At 33.8% G+C, this 21,170-nt stretch overlaps 1 protein-coding gene across 7 annotated transcripts in view; it reads left to right on the top strand.

The window, feature by feature from the left end:
* The window catches only part of GRIA2 (glutamate ionotropic receptor AMPA type subunit 2), a 121,944-nt gene that overhangs the window by 1,569 nt on the left and 99,205 nt on the right, over positions 1–21,170 (top strand). The window lies entirely within an intron of this gene.

Genomic DNA, 21,170 nt, shown 5'->3' with positions numbered 1-21,170 from the left:
AGGGGGTCTTCCTTAGGTTCAGGGGGTTCTGGCATCTGGTGAGTGCTTCAAGAGAAGCCCTCACTGCCTCCTCACCCCCACCTGGCGCGCCTGGTGGCACCTTGCTCAAAGAGAACACGCTGCTCCCCAGGGCGCGCTGTCGGGTTGTTGGATAGATCCCACCGGGAAGTGCCTGAGCCCCGCCGCCTGCCCAGGGAGCTGTAGCCCTCGCCTTCCCCCCCGGGTTTAGATCTGCAAGCCAACTCGGGTTCGCTCTACAGACTCCGCGAGCTTTATATCCTTCGCTCGGACGGGACAAGTAGTTAAAATGGTTCCGTAGTTGGGCTCGGGGCTGTTACGTAACGCCCACCGGAGGGGCACGGCGCCTGGAGGAGTGAGGCTGACGCAGGCAGGAGGCTGGCCGCGCCGGGTGCTGGTGGAGGGGCCGCGCGTCAATTTCTCGCCGCTCAGCTGAGCTTCAGCCTTCAGTTGCAGGGGGCAACTCTGCCCGGAGGGTCGGGTCAGCTCGCGGGCCGGGTGCGCTTTGTTCTCAGGGAGCGGGGCTCCCGCAACAGCAGCGGGAGGAAGAGCACCTGACAGCAGTTAGATCCGGCCGAGTTTGAAAATCTGAAGAAGTAGCTGATCAGCCATTTTAGTCTTTGCAGTTATCCATGTTAGCCCTGTCGGTCCGCTCAGTGTTCCGGGACACGCGATGAAGCTCTGTCAAGGCTACAAAGTATGAGAATCCAAGCAATCCAGTCTCTAAAGGGTTCAATGGAAAGGCTCGGCGGTCTTTGTTCCGGCGCTCCCACCCCCGCGCCGGCGTAGGCCGTGCAGCCGCTGCCACTGCACCTTCCTGCCCTCTTCCCAGCAGCTGCCATCATTTCCTGCCTACTGGGTTGGGGCGATTCTTTCCTGCTTTGATGTTCTCAGTTTGTATTTCATAGTTAACAATTTGGAGGGGGCTTTGCAGATGGCTCACCTCCCACTTTGGCTACAGTGTAAAGGAGCTAGAGGAAAATTACCACAGACAAAGTCCAGCTGCTGTCTTCCCACATTAGACAAACAACTGGTTGCCATCCCACTTCCCCATATTAAGCGTTAATCATATAGATATTCGATGGGTTAGCTAGGTTATCATATCAGCAACATCATCAACTCATTTTGAAACCACTGTCACCGGGATGAAAGAAGAAATGAAACAATTTTCTTTGCTAGAACAGGGTCATTAGGATGGTCATACTAGATTAGATGCCTAGCATTAAATTGTTTATAAAGAACCTATTTAAGGAAGTTTCAGTGCTGTATGTTTTCTTCAAATGCTGATATAAAGTGAGGAAAGAAATGGGTAGGGTGGGGTGGAGAAGGGAAGGAAGGGGGAGGGGGAGAGAAAGAGAAAGAGACTTAAAATCGATTTGCAGCTTTAAAAAATCTCTATAAGAATATCTTGGAAAATTTTACTATATAGTTATATATTATATAGTTATTATATATTATATATTACATACACACATATATAAAGAAACTGCTATAGTTTACTTTTTGAAGGCTTTTATGCTTGACCTATTTACCTCTAGATTCGATTATTCATTTGATTTGCTATCAGTTTTCGGTATTTTCTTGAATTATGAGTGGCTTACCATGCTAAGTATCTAACCGTATGTAATTGTACACTAGTATGAAAATGCTTTGAAAATTAATGGACCTAAGGCAAGACTGATTATTGGAACTATATAGATGTTGAAAATGAGGTGAAAGTACTTGACAGCTGTACTTTTTCAAAATTGTCAATGACTGAGAAGTTCACTCATTGGTGAAAATAATGAGAGGTCCTGAGAAAATCATAGGTATGTCCACTGAACAAAATGAATATGCCTTGGGTCCAACAAATGCTAAATGACTGTGTTGGGGCTTTGTAAAGATTAAAGATTATGGTTAGTGCAGGTTACGTGACTGGGCCCTCAGTCTCAATATTTTTAAATAGATTTATTTTTAATGTAAATTTTATGGAAAATAGATATGCAAACAAAAATGTACAGATATTAAACATATATATAACTCTGAATTTCCACATAATGAGTACATCTATGTCATTTCTTTAAATGAAATTCATTAAAACACACACACAATTTGTTTGCCCACAGTTCTGAGAAACTGAAATGAAAATCACATCTTCACTTTGCACAGATTTTTTTTCCTCAGAAAATGAAGCTGAAATAAAAATGTATGTGTCTTCAGATCCCAAAATTACTCCTCCATGGATTATTATTCTAGGACACTAAAACAAATGGTGGGGAGAAACTAAATGCATTTTCAAGTTTCCCACATGGAAATTCAGAATCACAGCATTTGCAACTCCCATATTATAAGTAATCTTATTGATTGCTAAAGAGAACTAGTGAGACACTGTTACAGAAGAGAGACTCACTGGATAGAATTTTCTGGACTCATTGACTGGGCAAATCATGTAACATCTGTGAGGCTTAGTTTCTTCATTCCTTTAGGAATTTCACAATCTAGAGATTGTAAAATGAAATAGAGTGTTTGTATCTTTATTCTTTCCTTTTTTTTTTCTTTTTGCATAGGGCAGTAGGAAATGTAAAAATAGTTACAAAATTTTTCAGAAAGAGAAATGAATGGAAATCTCTAATATCAAACTTGTCAAGCTGAGTCTTGATCATTTAAATCCTACTCAGGGATTTTCTCCAATGCTTAGCCTTTGTTTTCTTGCCTTTGCAGTCAGGGGAGTGAGTCCCTGATTCTTTCCTGTATGAAGTGGAAGCAGCAGCATCAAATATGTTGATAGCTAAAACCAAAATGACTTCCTCTTATTTCCAGAAATCTAAGGAATTCTGCTCTTTAACTCCATTATTAAAATGTGTCATCAATCAATGTTCATAAAGGATCTTGTCTTCCCTCTTAAAAGTTCAATCATAAAAATCCCACAGGGTTAATTTTATATGTTGAGAGAATGGATAATATAATTTCAAAATAGCAAATATATTTGTTTACTAATTTAATTTAATTTAATTTCTAAGATGGAGGAACTTATTTGGAAATGCCAAGGTTGACACTGATTTAAGGATCCAGCAAGATCTACTGAATGGGTTAAGGTTATGCAAATAAAATGAAGTCATTATATTCTGAACTGGGTAAAATGATTGTTCATGGCACTGAACTCCCACACCCTTCTCTTTCACAGTCACAGTGGGATAATGCAAGTACCTATTTGTTCCCACTTGTTTCCATGGGTACCTGAAGGAAATACAGATTTCCACTTTCTTTCTCCCTCCCTCTTTTCTTCCCTCTCCCTCCTCCTTTCTGTTCCTCTTTCCCTTCCTTTTTAGCTACAGATAATACTAAGGTTCCCCCTCCACCCCATGAAAAGCTTTTCAAACATAAACCTTCATTATAAGAAAATACAAACCTTAAAACTAGAATAAAAGACCAGTATCTGAGCATCTGATTGTTCAACAGTTGAAACCAGTGATGGGTCTCAAGAATTTCTTTCTCCCCTCTCCCTCCCTTCCAAGTTTATAGAGTGCCTTCTAGTTGTTAGAGACTGTATGAATGCTTTTCTCATATTAATTCCTTTTTTCAACCATTCCCCTCTTTGCACTTTCAAATAGTTGTCAAAACCTTACTGGCCTTTACGCCTTCAACATTCACTGGCCACTGGGGTCTTGTCTAAGAACTTCAGTATGAGGATGTGAAGTTCATCTAGTAGTTCTTATACAAAAGCAATTTATTGCAAAAATTCAACATTTTTGTGAAAATGATAAATTTAATATTGTATATGGGCATACACAATCTACTGCATACAGTTGAACAAAATCAGTATTTTAGGAAAATACTAAATACTTTTACATTCTAAAGAAATTTAATAAACTTTAATGCCGTACTTATTACTAAAACTTGTTTAAATAAAACTAATTGGACTTAAAACCTGAATACTTGATCACATAGGGTTTTGGAATAAACAATATTAAATATTAAATTTCCTGTTCAAATCTTTCTTTTTGTGAATGACTTTCACAAATAGATATTAACCCACTTAAAATATAAATTAATTTTATATTTCAATTGCATAAAAAATAAATTATAAAAATATTAAATTTAAAGAAACAGCAGATAAAAAAATCTACTTTTTCTCTAAGCCAGCAGATGGAGGTATTGGAGAGTATATTGTTCTTTCATAAAACTGTTGCGCACACTGAATACCTTTTGAAACATTGTAAGTAAATGTATTTAGAAAAATTGAAAAAAATATAAATGACATTTACTTTGAAAAAATTCACTTAAAATGCTGTTTGAAAGATAACTCTCGATTTCTTTTAAAAATGGAGTGCCTTCGATTTTAATTTTTAAATAGGTTATCTTAAGTATTTTTGTAAACTTGATTTATAAAGGTGTTCTGAAATAGCACTGATTGTAAATGCTCTTGGAAAAAAGAATTCTAAAACTATATATTTTTCCCAGCTTTATAGCCTTGATTCTGCATATATAAATTTTAAGGTGTATCTCTCTTCATTGGATTTTAGTCATGAATTATTGAGATTGCATATCTGTGTTCATCAAATTAATTAATGTTTGCTAAACCTTTATTACACTTTGCATAAATGTAACTTCATGTATATGTATACATATAAGTATGTATGTGATATGTATACATATGTATGTACAGTTAAATTATAGATTGTAAGTAGTTATGGATTTGCTGGGTTATCATGTTTTGCTATTTTTGTTGAGGTAATTACTGAAACCTGGAATGATCGACTTAAAGATATGCAAAAATTTCATAAAACCAGAATCAACTTGGATGCTACTAAGCAATGCTGGTGTGAAGAAAGCCATGAACACATGGAACAGCACACAGTAGAACCCAGCCCAGTGGTGTAACTATTCAGTTATATTCAGGTGGCTGTTACAAAGGAAGAAATAGCTCTTTGTATGTAAGAATAATTAATTTGTCATCGGATATTTTGTAAACTTTCATACTTCACTTATCACAAGACTTTCAAGAAAATGAGACATTATACTAAACAGGAATCAAAGGGTGTTGGTTGAAATTTTATATTTTAGGAAAAGAGAAGCTAAATAAAAATTACTAAATGAAACTATAGAAGGTTAATATTAATACTAATTTATTCCTATGCTACTCCTTATTGAGGTCTTATAGGCTTCAACCTGCTGAGTCTAGGGATGGAGCATTTCCATTTCATATCAAGCCTTTAAAGTGACGAGCTCTTTGCACTGTGCATTTTGACAATACAATGCTGATTCATGCCTAGATCTCAGATCTCGTAATCTCTTCCAATAACACTTCACAAATTTTAAAATTTCCTAGAGCCGCCCAAAGTTTTTTAAAAGGCTTAAAAAAAGCAGTTGCTTTCTAGTTATTCCAGCATGTTTTGCTGTATAATTGAATTTTTAAAGAGTGTGTGTTTTTCCCTCCACTTCTTCCTCCTTTTCCTTCTCCCATTAAAAAAAAAAAAAAAAAAAAAGTTGACATAAGTACTTCATCTGCACAGCAAATGCTATTATAGGAAATGAAATCTAAATTGACATGCTAAACTACTTTTTTATAAGTGAGCAGTGGATACATTAGACAGAGCTACACTCTTAGATTTAAACATTTTATTGGGCTATATACTATTAATATATGGCAACTGGTTAAATATATTTACTTCTTTTTTAACCGGATCCTACTAAAGAGTCTCCAGATATGATTAAAATTATAGCTTTTTTTGTTATGGCAATTATCATTCAAAATTTCTAGGTTTTCTCTAATGATCGGAATAATTAATTGCCACATCTGTTATATGACTATGTCTCTTCAATACAATAGGAAAATCAGTTGTTGAATTCAAAGTGAAAATTTGAAAATTACCCACGATTTAAAAATTTTCAAACATCAAAATGTTTTTCAAAGCTGATTTTACTAATTTGGGTAAAAAATGAATGTGGGTCTCACCGTGGTGTTGGTTAGGAGTCTAACATCTACTATTTTCAGTATTATTCCATTTAAAGTATTTTTTCATTTTTGATCATTTTAATTTATAGAATGAAAACATTTTAAAATTAATTTGGAGGATGAAAATGTGACCTGCTTGAAGGCAGGATCATGCCATGGCTGTCTATGTATCTTTCACAAACCACAGCGCAGTTCCTACTACATTGAGGCCCTCCATGATTATTTATCTATCAAACACATTAAATATTATAGATTATTAAATATATTTTATTACAGAATTATACTTTTGAAAGTCCAAATTTGCTTTTGTTCTACATTGAATTTCAAAAGAAACAATTTATTTGGTGTCTGCCTCAAATTCTATTCAGAGACAGGTGTCATATATTTTTTCATTTTCATCTACAAGCCAGATATATTCAAAATTATTATCTGTACCCCTAAAGCTACACTGCTATATGTGAAAAGGATATGCTGAAAATATGTACAATATACATTTATAATAACAGGATTTATAAATGCTGGTAGAATGATGCAAAAGCCATATGGTTAGAATACAAGACTCCCTTATAAGGGCCCAAACATTTATAGCTGTGCTCAGTTTCCATTTTAATTTTGGATTTTCCATAGAATGTGACTATATATACTCTTGAACAGTCACAAAATTGTCTCTGTCTCCCTTCCACCCCCAGAATATTATGTACCACATATTTCCATGTTAATTATTTCAGTGCAAATTTTCAAAAAACGGTATCAAAATACAAAAAAATATATATATTTTTCTTTCAGAGGATATCTGTTAATGAGAAGTTTAGAGATACAGTTTCTTGTCATAGAACAATTGCTTTCATATCTGCACTAGCATGTGTGTGATTTTTTTTAATATGCATGCCTTTCTTTTTTTCTTTATTGTGCCAGTAGTCCATCTTATGTATTAGTTTTCCAATAACTTAGCTTTGTCTTATTTTCATTCTATTGATTACTTGCTTCAGCAAACAAACCAAAAAACCCTTGCTATTATTGAGTTTAATTTTCATATATTAATTAACATTATTGAAAAAGATCATCCAAAATGCTGACTACTAATTTGTACCTCAAGTTCTAAAATTAAATCTTGACCATTATAATTGTCTTCAACTGAATAAAACAAACAGGATTGGGGGATATGGAGGGCATTACTGGAAGGGAATTGATGAGTAGATAGTTTCTTAGATTGTTTTAATTTTCATATCTCTTCACATTTCTCAAATAAATGGCATATATAGCCTCCTAGTTATATTATTTAGATTGTCATTCATTATTGAAGGATACCTTGAGACTGACATGCAGCACACAATAACTTCAGTTTCAATCTGAAGAATAAGGATTATGAGGTTTAGGGTGATCAGTTTGGTCAATATATTTGAAAATACTGTTATATACATTTTAGTGGGTCTGATTTGGAACATTTTTCACATATTCCTCAAGAGTTTCATATAAGCTATTTATTGTGAATTACAGATATTTAAAGAGACTATCTGTTTTTAGTGGTCCAGCTACCACAGAAATAGCTCCTAAATTCTAGAATGGGAGGAGGGCTCCTCTTTAAAAAAAAATAGAAAGAAAAAGAAAAAAAGAAAAAAATCTCTCCTCATTACAAGTCTTTGGCTAAGAAAATTCTGGAAGTGACTTTCTTTGGGGTGGTAGGGATGGTAGAAACAGTGTGTGCTTTGCTAGTTTTTCTTGAAAAATACATTTCCACTCGTCATTATTTTTTCTTTATTCATGTTCTATATTTTGTTTGTGAGGAATAGAAAATTTTCAATTTTGTTTTTAGTTTATGTATGAAATAGAGATACTGAGCTCTATAATTTCCAGGCACTTTCATAATTTATAATTTTATTTGTTTTATCGTTTTTTAAAGTTTTGACTAGTTTTCAGTGTTATTGCTAATTTACAATTGGAGAGGGAATCTTAGAAACAGAGGCAATAATTAGAAGGTATGTTGAGGAGCTTTATAGTTTTTGTTCTTTTAAAGGGAAGGACCATGAATCCTCACCTTTAATCTCAGAGCACAGACAAATCAAGGATTATCATCACAAGTGTTTTGTCTATGAAAATAACATCAACAACAACAAAAACTTGACTCTTGGTTGTTTATAGCCCTGATGTCCCAGGAGATAGAACAGCACTGGTGAAGAGTCTGAACTTGAAACTGAATTCTAGTCTTACTATTTATTAAATGTGTGACATTGGACAAAGAACTTAATCCAAGTCTTCAGTTTCTGCCTTCGTAAAAGGGAATCATACGTTATAGGAATATTCTGAAGCCACACAATAGATATGGAACACTGAGTACTGTGCGTGGCCCATCTCAGTACACAAATATTTGTGAACTTTTATTATTACTATCCAAAGTGTTAGGAACTTTGGACGGTTTTGAAGGGCACTTGATATGAAAAGCAGAGGACAATGAAAAATGCATTTCTATATTCCGGTTGGAATCTTTTTCTATTGTTTGTATACCAAGGCAGGACATACACTGTTTGGTGACAAAGAAGAGACTAACAAAATAAACCACCTAAGCCACTTAATATTATGTTTAGTGAACTAAAGCATGGGAATAATTTTTAAAAGCTGAGGTACTGAAACTCGAGTAGTACTGCATCTTCCCCTCTGTTGCATATCAGTTACATTTAGGATGTTGAACAATTTGGAACTCTTTTATCCCCGGTAGATCTTTCAAACACATAATTAAGATATCTCAACACTTTGTCTAACTGTGTACATTTACAGATTCCTAATGTTTTATTTCACTTAATTAATTAAATTATAAATGAAAAGTCAAGAGAACATGAGATTTGGAATCAGACAAATAATAGTTTTATGAATATGATTAGTAGTTTTATGATACAAAACTTTTTTGCCCCTCTTTGTAGAATGAAGCTATTTCCTCATCATGCTTGATAACATAATTGAGAGTTTAAATGAGAAAATAAATACCTCGATTAATTTGTTATAAATGAGCCAAACAGTCCCTTCTTCCCTGTATCACAGCCATTTACTGGGAACTAAACAGCAAGCTCAGAGCACCGGAGGAGCATCGAATGGAAATTCTTGCCTTCAGAGAGCTTATATATTTGATACAGCTTTGAATTTATGTATTGTTTTTATCTTTTCAAAACACTTTCAAATCTGCTTAATCTTCACTACAGCTCTCTAAAGTTTATGGGAGAAATGGAATTATTACTATACCCATTTCCAGATGAGAAAACAGAAATTTAAGTGAGTTGTTTCTAAGCTGCTGTAAATGTGTGGAGGAGCTCTCACCTGGAAGCCAAGTCTACTGCTTCCGAGACTACCGCCTTTTCCAAGTCTCATGTGTCAATGCAGCTAGTAGTATATTAAAATGAGCAGACATGGATTGGAATTATGGCTCCAACATTTACTAGTTGAGTGACTTTGTATATGTCAGTTAAACTTTTTAATCCCTTTTCTTCCTGTGTAAAATGGGGGTCATTATAATTCCGGCCTCACAATGTAATTGTCCTACATAAATGACAATAGTTGCCCAGTATAATATAGTGATTGATGTTGCTAATTTCAATGAGTCCAATTCCCCCAAGTGCACATTAGTCACAAATACTGAGTCCTAGGCTTTTAGATGCTTGGAAGACAAGGTAGCTCTGGAGAGCTGTCTTAGCTCTGTGAAATTTTCCAATGGATAAGCTTCTTCAATACAACCACACAAGCTAATACTAGAGACTAGGATTTCGTTTTATTATCATTTTTGGGAAACTGGTACATATACACATTTCACAATATTTCAGTGCATTCTTTATCCACAAATCCCCTCCACAAAATTCAACAGATAAACAGTAAGAACTGTTCATGAAAGCCATGCATAAGTTAAAGAAATGTAGATTTCAGTTAGCATTAAGTGTAACTATCTGATACTGTTCAGTTACCACTTCCACCAATAATACATTTGCACAAATGAAAACGATGGTAGATATTTTCCATGGATAGGGTGACATTAAACATGGGAAGGGTACATTGTGACTTTTCCCCTTTAAATCAGTCTGCATCTTGCTGCTGGTTTGTTGGGCCTTTGCCATTTTCACAAGCTCCTACCTCAGCGTGGATAGGGAGGCTCTCTTTGCCTGTTTCTATTATTGTGTTGGAAAGGTCTCAAAGGTTTGAAAAATTTTGAAATAATTACCTGTCTGGAGATTACTTTCTTTAAGGAATGGAGACACATTTTGAGGGGATGTAATCACTAATAATGACTAAAATAAGGAAATCCCATGAATGAGCTAATGTTTTTCTTCATGTATTAAATATTCACACCTTATTTTGTGTTGACTTTCATTATTCTGATGCTACCTCATATTGTAGTTAATGGCAACATGCGAACTCTTTAATGTAGGATAATAAAATTGGGTCAAAATTATTCTTTTAAAGCAAATCCACATATTTACCAGAAAAAGTTATGTGGATTACTTTGGATTTGGGCCTGAGGTGGAATACATTGGGTAAAAGTCAAATATGTATCTTCAAAATACTTATGTGTATGTTGTTTGTATGTATCAAAAATTAATCACAGGTCTTTCTTCTGTGTGTGTGTGTGTGTGTGTGTGTATGTGTGTGAACACCTGTTCATAGCTTTGCCCTGTATTCTATTGTGTTGTAGATCTATTTATGACTTACTAAAACTTACATTACAGTAACATACTTTGTCATGTTTTGCAGCTATTTTATCCAGATGTTTGTTTTTCTTTTAACCTGTTTATATTTTTTAAAATCATGATTCCAAAGCATAATTTTTAAAAATGTGTGTATTCTTAAATTTAGGGATTGTTTAATTTATTGCTCCAGGAATTGTGTGCCTTGTTCAGAAAGACTTTTTTCCCCTTCCAGGTTATTTAAAGGAAAAAAATAATAATAACCTGCCCATACTTTTATTTACTATCCATCCTACTTTCATTTCATGATTCAAAAAGAATCTTTGAGTTCCTCTGGATTTATGTAGTATAAATACTAAAGTAGGAATACGGCTTTATTTTTTTCTTTCATAAGGTTAGGCAATTGTCACAACATATATAAAACTCTCCACCTCTTCTCATTGATTTGAAATGCCATCGGATTTTCTTCTTGAGTAAATAGTTCCTCGGGGAGTTAAAAACAAACAGGGAATTTACCCAGAAAATTAAATAAACAGGATTAAAACTCTATTACAGGCAAGAGCATGTAAAGTTATGCAAGATACTTGTTTCCTGAGCAGTGCTGTTCTTATAAATTGTGCTTTTGTGTCACTGGGGTCTCAGATCAATAAAAGAGGATGTCAGATTTGAACATTAACTGAGCCCAGAGGGATAAATAAAGGGTTTTATGTTTCTTGGCTGTATCACAGCACTAACATCTCTTAAGTGTACCACTAGTTTTGCATATTTCTTAATCTATATCAAGGTTGAAGTAATGGGTTATGATTATGACTTGGGTTTTGAATATCACTTTGAAGTTAATTCAGTGTAACAATCCATATGTGTTCACAAATAGAATATTAAAATGAAAGACTTCAATCCACATGCAATAAAGAAAGGTAAAGGAATTCAGATACTCATGCTTTTATTATCTAATGTATAGTTTCATCCACAATTTGTCTTAAAAAGCAGTTATGTGCTCTCTTAAGCCAAATATCAGGCTATTTAGGGCATAAATTCACTTTAAACTGGAATACTAAATAAAATATTAAAATGGTACTTGCATCAATAACTACTTTCAGTTTCTCTTACTGTATATAATATGTACTGTGTATTTTTGGCCAAACCTCAGGGAAATGTATAAATCTTTAACCACGACATTTTGTGCAACTCTGAACTTTATATGGCCTTGAAGGGTGTTTTCTAATACATTTTCCATGAACATTTCAAGATTTTAACTTTCAAGACAACAATTTTATAAAATGTTTCATTAAATTTTGGAAAGACTCTAGTCATCTGTTTATGTTTTAACATGTCTTTTGGTGAATAGAAAACATTTTATCTGTGTAAAATAAATTTTAAAAAATGTCAGTGGAACGGCAGTGCTAATAACTTTTTATGCTAACACTTTTAAAAACATTAAATATTTTGCAAATACTGGCTTAGTCTCATTTCTTCCCCCCACTCATAAAGGCGGAGGGAAGTAAGAAAAAGCCACTTGATCCCACTCTACTAAAGATATCTGAAGTACTATTACAGGGTGTGTATAACGCAGTTGTGGTATCATAATGGAGCAGGATAAAAGTAGACTAAGGAAGCAGATTTTTCAAAAAGACTCATGGAACACAAACCCTGTTCTCTTTCAAAGGATTACTTCTGCTTTCCTTTGTTCTACGTTCACTAGTGTCAAAATGGCTATTACTATACTGGTAAGAATTTTTTGTTCTGATTTCACACCTCAAAGTTTACATTAGACTTCCATTTACTTTTCATATTCTTTGGCAAGTTTAGATTTCAAAGCACTACTTCATTATATTTACCTCAGTTTCTGTTCATTTTTGTTTGTAAATTTGTTTTTAAGACTCTTTTATGTCATAATGCTTCTTAGGTGAATCTAATTCAGGACATGTTTATTTAAGTATTCCTTCAAAAATATATAAAAACTTTGCTTTATTTAGTTTTAACATAAACTGAAGCTCTGATTAGATTTTTTTTCTAATTATAAAAGTAACACATTAAGGTAGAAAATTTGGACAACACAAAACAAAATAAAAATCACTAATTTTACTCGAGAAATAATCGCTTGTTAATATTTATGTGTGTTCTTTCCTAGCACTTTTGTACTTAATGTCATACCTGAAACATTTATGGATGACAATAAAGCCATTCGCAAATTAATTTTCATAGCTTCAGGATATTCATCCCCGTAATTTAATTAATCATAAATTTTGTGTTTTGCAGATTTTGTGTTTGAATCCTTCTTTTATCCATCATAAAATATTGCTGTAAATGACAATCCTTCTGCATATATATTTTTTCCTCATTTCTGATGACTGAAGCGTAATTACCAGATCAAAAGCCACAAAGCATTTAGTTAATTATTTCTAATATACACTAAGGAAATTCATACTAATTCATAATCCTGTCAATGGTCTATGAAAAGCCTAATCAAACAGATCCTTAACATCACTGTCATTATTTTTAAAAGTCAGTATATCTTTGACAGCTAAAATATTTTTTGTTATATAAAAGTTTTCCATATTTATTACATACTTATGTTTCCTCTTCCACAAGGTCTTGATTACAATCTTCTAATTCTCATTGCCATCTTGGTTGTTTTCCCTGTTGAATTGTATGAGTTATTTATCCAAGATGACTGTGGCTGGGGAAGGTGGGCCTACAGAGTTGCACATCCAACAATTAAATGCTCTGGCCAGGACCAAAACCAGGCCACCTCAGCTTTCATTTCATTGACTAGAACTATTCATATGGCCATGTCCAAAGTCAAGGGAGTGGAGAATATTCATCCTTGTGTCCAGAATAGAAGAACTTTATATTGTTGCATCCTAGTAATGTCTTCAACAGATATGACCCCTTTGCCAATCAAAATCTATTTAATTTTTGCCTTGGTTTATTTTTTTCTTTCAATTTTGTATAGGACTTTTTAAAAGTTACAAATATGCTCGTTTCTAGAATTTTCCCCCTCCAATGTACCTGCACACATTTAATGCTTCTATTAACACAGAAAGATAATGGAAAACATCTTGCCTCTGCCTAGCCTTACCTATCTTTAGTTTCTGTCCCTGGAGATGACCTTTCTTAACCATTTCTATAATTCTTCTAGTGGTTAACTCTATATTAATAACATAATTACATAATTTATTTTGCATTGCTCTGTTTTTCATTATAATCTGTATTAATATACTTGAAACCGTATTTCTTTTTTCAATAGTTATAGATGTTATCTTTCAACTGCCTACATTATGGGTTGATAACATTTTTGAGTCAAGACAGAAAACATTTATAGTCTCCTCTGTATTTATAATTAGTCTTACCTACATTATCTATAGGTTTGTTGTAAAAGCTGGAAATCAAGAAGTATTATTTAAATAATTATATATAGCTTTTTGACTACTTTTATTGCAGAGTCAAATACCATGCTATGATTACTTTCCCCTTTTACAATTTTTTTTTCTTTCCTAGATGTATGAAATTCCCAAATTTCTTCTTGCATTATGTGGCTTTAATATATTTGTAGGCTCTTACTAGTTCATGAATTCTAGTCTTTCCAAAAACTTCCTTCCACCCTCCTTATGCAATCTAGACTGACTGCTCTTGAGCCTCCTGTACAACCGACATCCTAGGAGCACACTGTTCTGGTTAATCACATTCCTTTCTAATTCTTGGAGCATTTCTTCATATGCTGTAAATGCCCTTCTCTTTATCACTTATAATAACTTATTTAAAATTTACTTTCTTAAAATAATAAAACCATTCATTTTTGCTCTTTTCTTGCATCTCTCAATAGACAGATACATAGACAGACAGATGCCAGATAGATAGATAGATAGACAGACAGACAGACAGACAGATAGATAGACATAGATATATAAGGCCTTGCTGGATATTGATTTCTAGGATGAAAATCACATTTCCTAAGAACTTGGAAGGAATTAGAGACTCGTCTTCTATTATCAAATGTTGCTTAAAAGTCTAAATCGTGTCCCTTTATATATTTATTGGTTCCTTTTTAGAATCTTTCAGGATCTTTTTTATCTTTAGTCTCCTAAAGTTTCACAATAATGTGCCTACATGGGCATTTTTTCCCCATCCAACTCAGCATTCAATTTGAAAACAGATTTCCTTTTAAGATCTGAAAAATTCTTAGCCATTATTACTTAGAATTTCCTCTTCTATTTTCTTTATTATTTTTATAGCTGTTTAGTTGACTTTTGCCCTTCTCATTTAGAATTTATTTAATGTAACATTAACATTTGAAAGTAGGCATCTATCAAATTTCTTCATGATACTACACTTTTAAACATTATTTTAATTAATATAATGAAACTAAAAAATTGCATAGCATTTATTTGACTCTACAGAACACTAATTCTGAGATTGTCTTGAAAACTTATACTTAATGCTTAACCAAATATTTGCTTTTCCCTTTCCTACTCAGTAAGTGGCAACATGAAAATACGGCTTTTGTGAACTTTAGGAAACCATAGAGGATCATTGGGATAAGAAAAACATATTTCTAAGTGATGATAAAAGCAATACAAAAAGCAAAGATTGAATATTAGAATGAGGGAACCAGTGAGTAGGAAAATATGAGCTATGATATAACAAGAGATATTTAGTTAGAACATTGTACTTTCCTGATTCTTGGTTAATTTTTTTCGTTTTTTTTGTTTTGTTTTGTATTTAACTATGTTATTTTTTTCGTCTTTGCAAAAGTTCTGTAAAATGTATACATTCACATCTTTCATTTTTTGCCATCCCATTCTTGTGGGAGAGTCTTTATGTTGGCCACATAATTGAATGTTTTATATGTTTTTGATATTTTATCTTAGGTATATGGCTTCTACATTTTAAATTGGACAGTCACGATAAGCTTCATTTGTAGGTTCTTATCTCTAAAAATCAGCCAGGTTAAGGCTTCCCATTTGTTTTAACAGAGTACACTACTAATGATCAAATAGGAGTACTCAGTAGAAAAGAATATCAAGCATATTTGCTAGAAGAGACAGTGCTGGAGGTTTAGGGCTTTTAATTGTTTTATTATCAGCTTCTCCTTACCCTTTTGTTGTTGTTGCTGTTGATAATGGAGATGATTTCTAGCCTCAGAAAATGAAAGCACACTGATGAGGTGACCACACAAATCATATATTGCTGGCTAGGAGAAAGTGCAGCTCACTAATTTTTTTTTCCTGATGAAATTCTGGAAGATTGATTTGTATGCTTTCTGATGATAAAAGTACTGGAGAGATTGCTAGTCTCCTAACAACTTTTCAGAAGAGTTACGTACTTCTTCCCTAAGAAGTGTAGGTGGTTGATTCTCATTATTCACAGTAGTCATGTCCTATAAAATCGCTGTCAACACTGAACTAGTGAGTACTGAAGCATTACTCTTGGGGGAATATAGTTAGGTTCCTGCAAGCCTCAGGTCACAACATTTTCATCAAATGATCAATACATAACCTTATTTTAATGTGTGTTTCTGTTTCAGACACTTTATTTAAGATACATTGTTGATTCATTAACATTGAACTCATGGCCAACAGCACCAGCACCGTAACTCATGCCTAAACAATGTCTATCTAACACACGTATTTTCTCTATAAAGCACATTATAGCCCTCTTGAATGTAGGAAGACAATAAACAGAATTTTAGCACTATACTTGGGGCTATTTTTAAACAGCAAACTAATCAGCAAAGAGAACAAAAATGCAAAGAAAAATAGTACTAAATAAACTGAAAAAAAAATACACTTGTTTATCGGATGAGGGTGAAACAAAAAAAGCAGTGTTGCCTTGTTCAACTTCAGCTGGGCAATGTGTGTGTCGAGTAACTGCTCTGCATGTTAGCAAATAAGTGCATGCAAAAGTGTTCCCTGTGTTGACTTAGGGGTTACAAATAAATTTTAGTGAGTAGACAAATGTGTAAATACAAAAATCTGCAAATAATGAGAATTGATTGCATTTGTTTGATTTGAGCCAATTTTGGCAATTCAAATAGCTTTCCATTTATTTTAGTAGTCTGATAGAATCGAAAAGATTTTACCTTGCTTTGAAAAGTTTATAATTATCTATGCTGATAAAATACCTTAGATTTGAAAGGAAAAAACTGACATTACTTTAAACTCTGCAGAAAGAATAAAGGGAAAAGATAATGCTTATTCCCACAAATTCAAGTTCATGATGGCATAGCTGAAAGACAAAAGCATTTCTTTCTTTTTTTTTTTTCTTTAATGGAAGTCCCTGAAATGAGAAGGGTCTAAAGCACCAAAGGGCATTATACTCCTTTGAGGTGTGGAAACAATAATTTTTGTGTTTGTCAATAATAATGTTGTCCTAGGTTGTTCCACTTGTGTTTTGCCATTCTGCTCACTAGGAAGGCCAAAGTGTTCAAGAAAATAAAGAGAAGTATGGATGGCTGTTGTGTGTATTTGTGCATAATGTACGTATCATTTGGTTATGTGTTGGGATAGATATAGGCTTTACCTGGGCTTAACAGAATTTGGGTATTAGTCTGTCTGTTGTGAAGGATTGTTCTAAGCCCAGGGTGTCCAAACTGCGGCCTGCAGGCCAACTGCGGTCCGCAACCCATTTTTTATTGGCCCGCAGCAAATTCCAAAAATATATTTAGTTTAGTTAAATAAACCAGGTGAGGCAATACGTACTTCACCTCGAGTGAGTGGCCCGGCTGTTTGTAAATTTTACCGCATATCGCCCTTGGTGAAAAACGTTGAAAAAAGTTTGGACACCCCTGTTCTAAAGCACTGGGGATAGTAGTGAGGAAGGCTGGAAAGGTGTACGTCCTCACGGAGCTGACATTAAAATGGGGTGTGTGATAAATTAACAAAAGAGACAATTGGGATATGTGCTTTAAAAGAAATCACTAGGGACATATGATGAACAACTTAGACGAAGACACTATGTTAGGTATATTCCTGGAAGAGGTCAGATCTGAGCAGAGACTACACGATGAGGATCAGCCTGACAGATGAAGATTTGGGAAAGTGGCCTCCCTGGTGGAGGAAACAGGAAGTACAAAGGGCCTGAATGAAAAAAAATCTTGGTGTAATTACCATCAGAAAGAAAGCCAGAGTAGTTGCAGCAGAACAGAGGAGAGTAAGCAAAAGAAGCCAGAGAGGACAGCAGGAGTCAAAACACATAATTTGTTGAAAGCCACTGTAAGCAGCATGTGTTTTAACTTACACATATTCAAAATTCACACATATCTCAGACTGAAAGGTAAAAAATAAAGCAATAAAATATCTTAACCCTATAAGTACTTAGCTTCATCAGAGCAAATGTCAGCAAAAATATCCACTGGGAAGAAGCAAGTACTGTTTCCACATGCACAGAACCATTTTAGGATGACAAAATTATCTTTGGTTGGATTTACATTTGCGTTTTTTTTGTTGTTGTTGTTGTTGTTTTTTGTAAGGGAGGCATCTGTTCAATAGCTCCCTAGAAATATCTTAGGCAACAAATAGCTTACAGGGACTTAAGTTTGTTGCATTGTGAATTGCCCTATATATACTAGGTCACCGACTTTATAGCTATTATGTTTCAGCATCTTCAACATTTGTCCTTTCCTTGGTACTGAAACTGTTTTCTGAATAATACATCTGTCAGCTTTGACCTCCAAACGTATTCATTTTGAGAAACAGGAGATCATGGACTGGGATGCTCTGGCCTGAGGGTCCCCATTTCCCTTTGTAGCTCCACTGAGGTACAGTTAGTTGCTGGTTGTGAGGATGAATCAGGTCCTCCCTGAAGTTGTGTCACTGACTATATGAATAGTCTCTGCTCTGAAAGCCAGTGTGGAGAGAAATGTGAACTTTAATTTACTCATTCTCTGATCTGTCCTCACTGCCTTGGCCAAAATATGATGTACTTTGGTTAAAAATAGCTTCTTCCATTACCATATATTTGACCCGCTCTTCTACCATGGACTCTGGGGTGGTTAGCACACAATGTGATATATAGGTGATGTATTATAGAAATGTACACTTGAAACCTATATAATTTTACTAACTATTGTCACCCCAATAAATTTAATAAAAAAGGAATAAAGTAGAAAAGAAAAAAAAAGAATAAGAAGGCTGTAATTTTTTTTAAATAGCTTCTTAAAAACACATAATACTAGGACTGTCATTTTCTAAAAGTTTACGTTTTCCCAATTCATTTGTCTAATGGACAAAAACAGGCATCTATACAGTGAATGAAGTATTTTCATACACTAAATGGTAGCAGGCAAACAGAGTAATGTTATTGCTTTGAGTACATCAGGCCCTTTATGGAAGCTGTGATTCCCAAAGTAATCCCCAAAGTCACCTATTATTTGTATTTTCCAGTAATAATTAAGGTGGTATTATATACTTCAGTGTTTGTTTATGCTGCTAGATTCAATCTACATCTATGGCATGAACTCTGCTTTCCGGAAAAAAACAAGAACATTCTGTTCTCCCTTTCTCTTTATCTGACTTACAGTAGACTTAGAGTTACATATTATTCAAAGAAAGAGTCCAACCTAAGAACAGGCCTCTTGAATCTTCTATATGTCTCCTTAGGCTATTATGCTTTCTGAATGGCTTAAGAACAGAGATTTCCTTGGGGAAACTGTAAAGACCCAATCACTTTGTAAAATAGAAAGATTAGGAGCTTTTGATATATTACTTAGAAACATGGTAAGTGAAAAGAAATTCAACAATGAACTATCAGGACCTCAGAACTCCAAGATGGTTGTCATGCTAATAGTAAAAGCAATAAGCTGTATGTCTTTGGGGATGCTTTTTTAGGGAGAAAGATTTTAAGACCTCTGTTGATAGTATATTTAATGACAAAATAACTTTTCATGTCATGAAGTTCTGCATTATGTCTAACTGAATCAACCCTCTAAGAAAAAGACACAAAGATCTCTGCTTCTTCAGCATGGTGGGACTTCATATATTTGAAGGTAGTAAATAAGCCATTTATTTATTTTCTATGTAAGAAATTCAACTCTTAGGCTTATCACAGCATATGAGTTTATTCTCTGGTTTATTTTTCTCATTATACATGACCTCATCCACTTTTGTTTTGTTAAAAAAATAAAATTAAGGCCTGCGAGGTGCAATAATAATAATTTCTAGCTAATTTTGATGATAGTGGAGATTGATAGTCAAGGTAATTTGTCATTTTATATTGAATATATCCCAATATCACATACAGTTTTGAAATAACTTCATTATTCTAATGACATTCAACTGGTAGTCTATGATGCTCACTAAAAAAAAAAAAAAAAAAAAAAAAAATCTCTCTTTTCTGCTTGATTTTTTTTCCCCTTTATTATTCTTGCATTTGGTTAGGAATCCTAACTTTGCTATTTGTTAGCTATGTGATATTAGACAGACTAGTTAACCTTCCTTGGTCTCAATTACTTTATTTGTAAATCTTCAAATAATGTGATAGTGTCTCTGTGACAATACTTAACGTATTAGGTATATAGTAAGTTCACAACAAATCCATGTTCTCTTCCTGAGTGCATTTTAGTTTCTGTATGCATTATATGAAACATGCATTCATATATGAAATGTTTGTTTAACTTTACCCTATTTTTTATAAACAATTTTTATGACATAATTTAGACTACCTCTATTTACTACCTGAGTATATCACTCTCTTCAAGTATATCAACTACAGAAAGGAAATCAGATTCATGGAGTTTGGTTTGCTTTTGACAAATTCACTTTGAAACATATTCAGGACTTATTCTTCTAAGTGGCTCTGAGCTACATATCTTATTATGTACTCTATAATATCAAATATTGAAACAAGATGATGTTATCTATAGTTAATATGCTATGTTTTTGTAAGTTTGTAGAGATTTTCACTTCTGGGCTTAGAGCTGTTCTTTTTTCTCAGAAATATTAAGTAGTTTTATTTTTAATGTTCTCTGTTCTTCTTAAGTGTTTTAGGAAACGTTCTCATACTCTCATAAAAATACATTAAGTTTGAATTTAATTTTTTTTCTCTATTTTCACTTTTGATTTATATATTCTCTTTATAAAATTAGTGCGAAAATTGACATTACATTAATTAGGCTTCTTTTTACATTAATTAGGCTTTGATTCATTTTCTTTCATGAGTAGATAGGAAAAATATATTTCTGCACTATCTCCCTCATTTTGCCTCATCCAGATAAACCTGAAAGGCTGTATTACTTGAGACTTATCAGGCAAGCTTCTGTTACATTGGATGAACACACCTGTACCTTTCCATAATCAATAGTACTTTCCAGGTATATTTGTGGTGCCTTCCTTTGTACCAGGCTCTCTGAAGAAAATAAATCCAGAGCCAACCTCTCCCACATATTAGAAATATACTAGGAGAAAAATGACAAAAAACACGTGAAGGATTTGAAGATGAATACTCCATGTCCCTAAATATATGTAGTACATGGATTTAGAAGCTGCAGAGATCATTGTGATTGATGCAACTAGGAAATACCCTTGTATTTTGTGTAATTGTGGCAGTAGAAGAAAAGA

This window comes from Rhinolophus sinicus, chromosome 15, assembly GCF_057876585.1.
Source record: "Rhinolophus sinicus isolate RSI-liver-muscle chromosome 15, RSI-T2T, whole genome shotgun sequence".
Taxonomy (NCBI): Eukaryota; Metazoa; Chordata; class Mammalia; order Chiroptera; family Rhinolophidae; genus Rhinolophus; species Rhinolophus sinicus.
The sequence above is the reverse complement of the archived record's forward strand: the minus strand, read 5'-3'. Positions and strand labels throughout refer to the sequence as shown.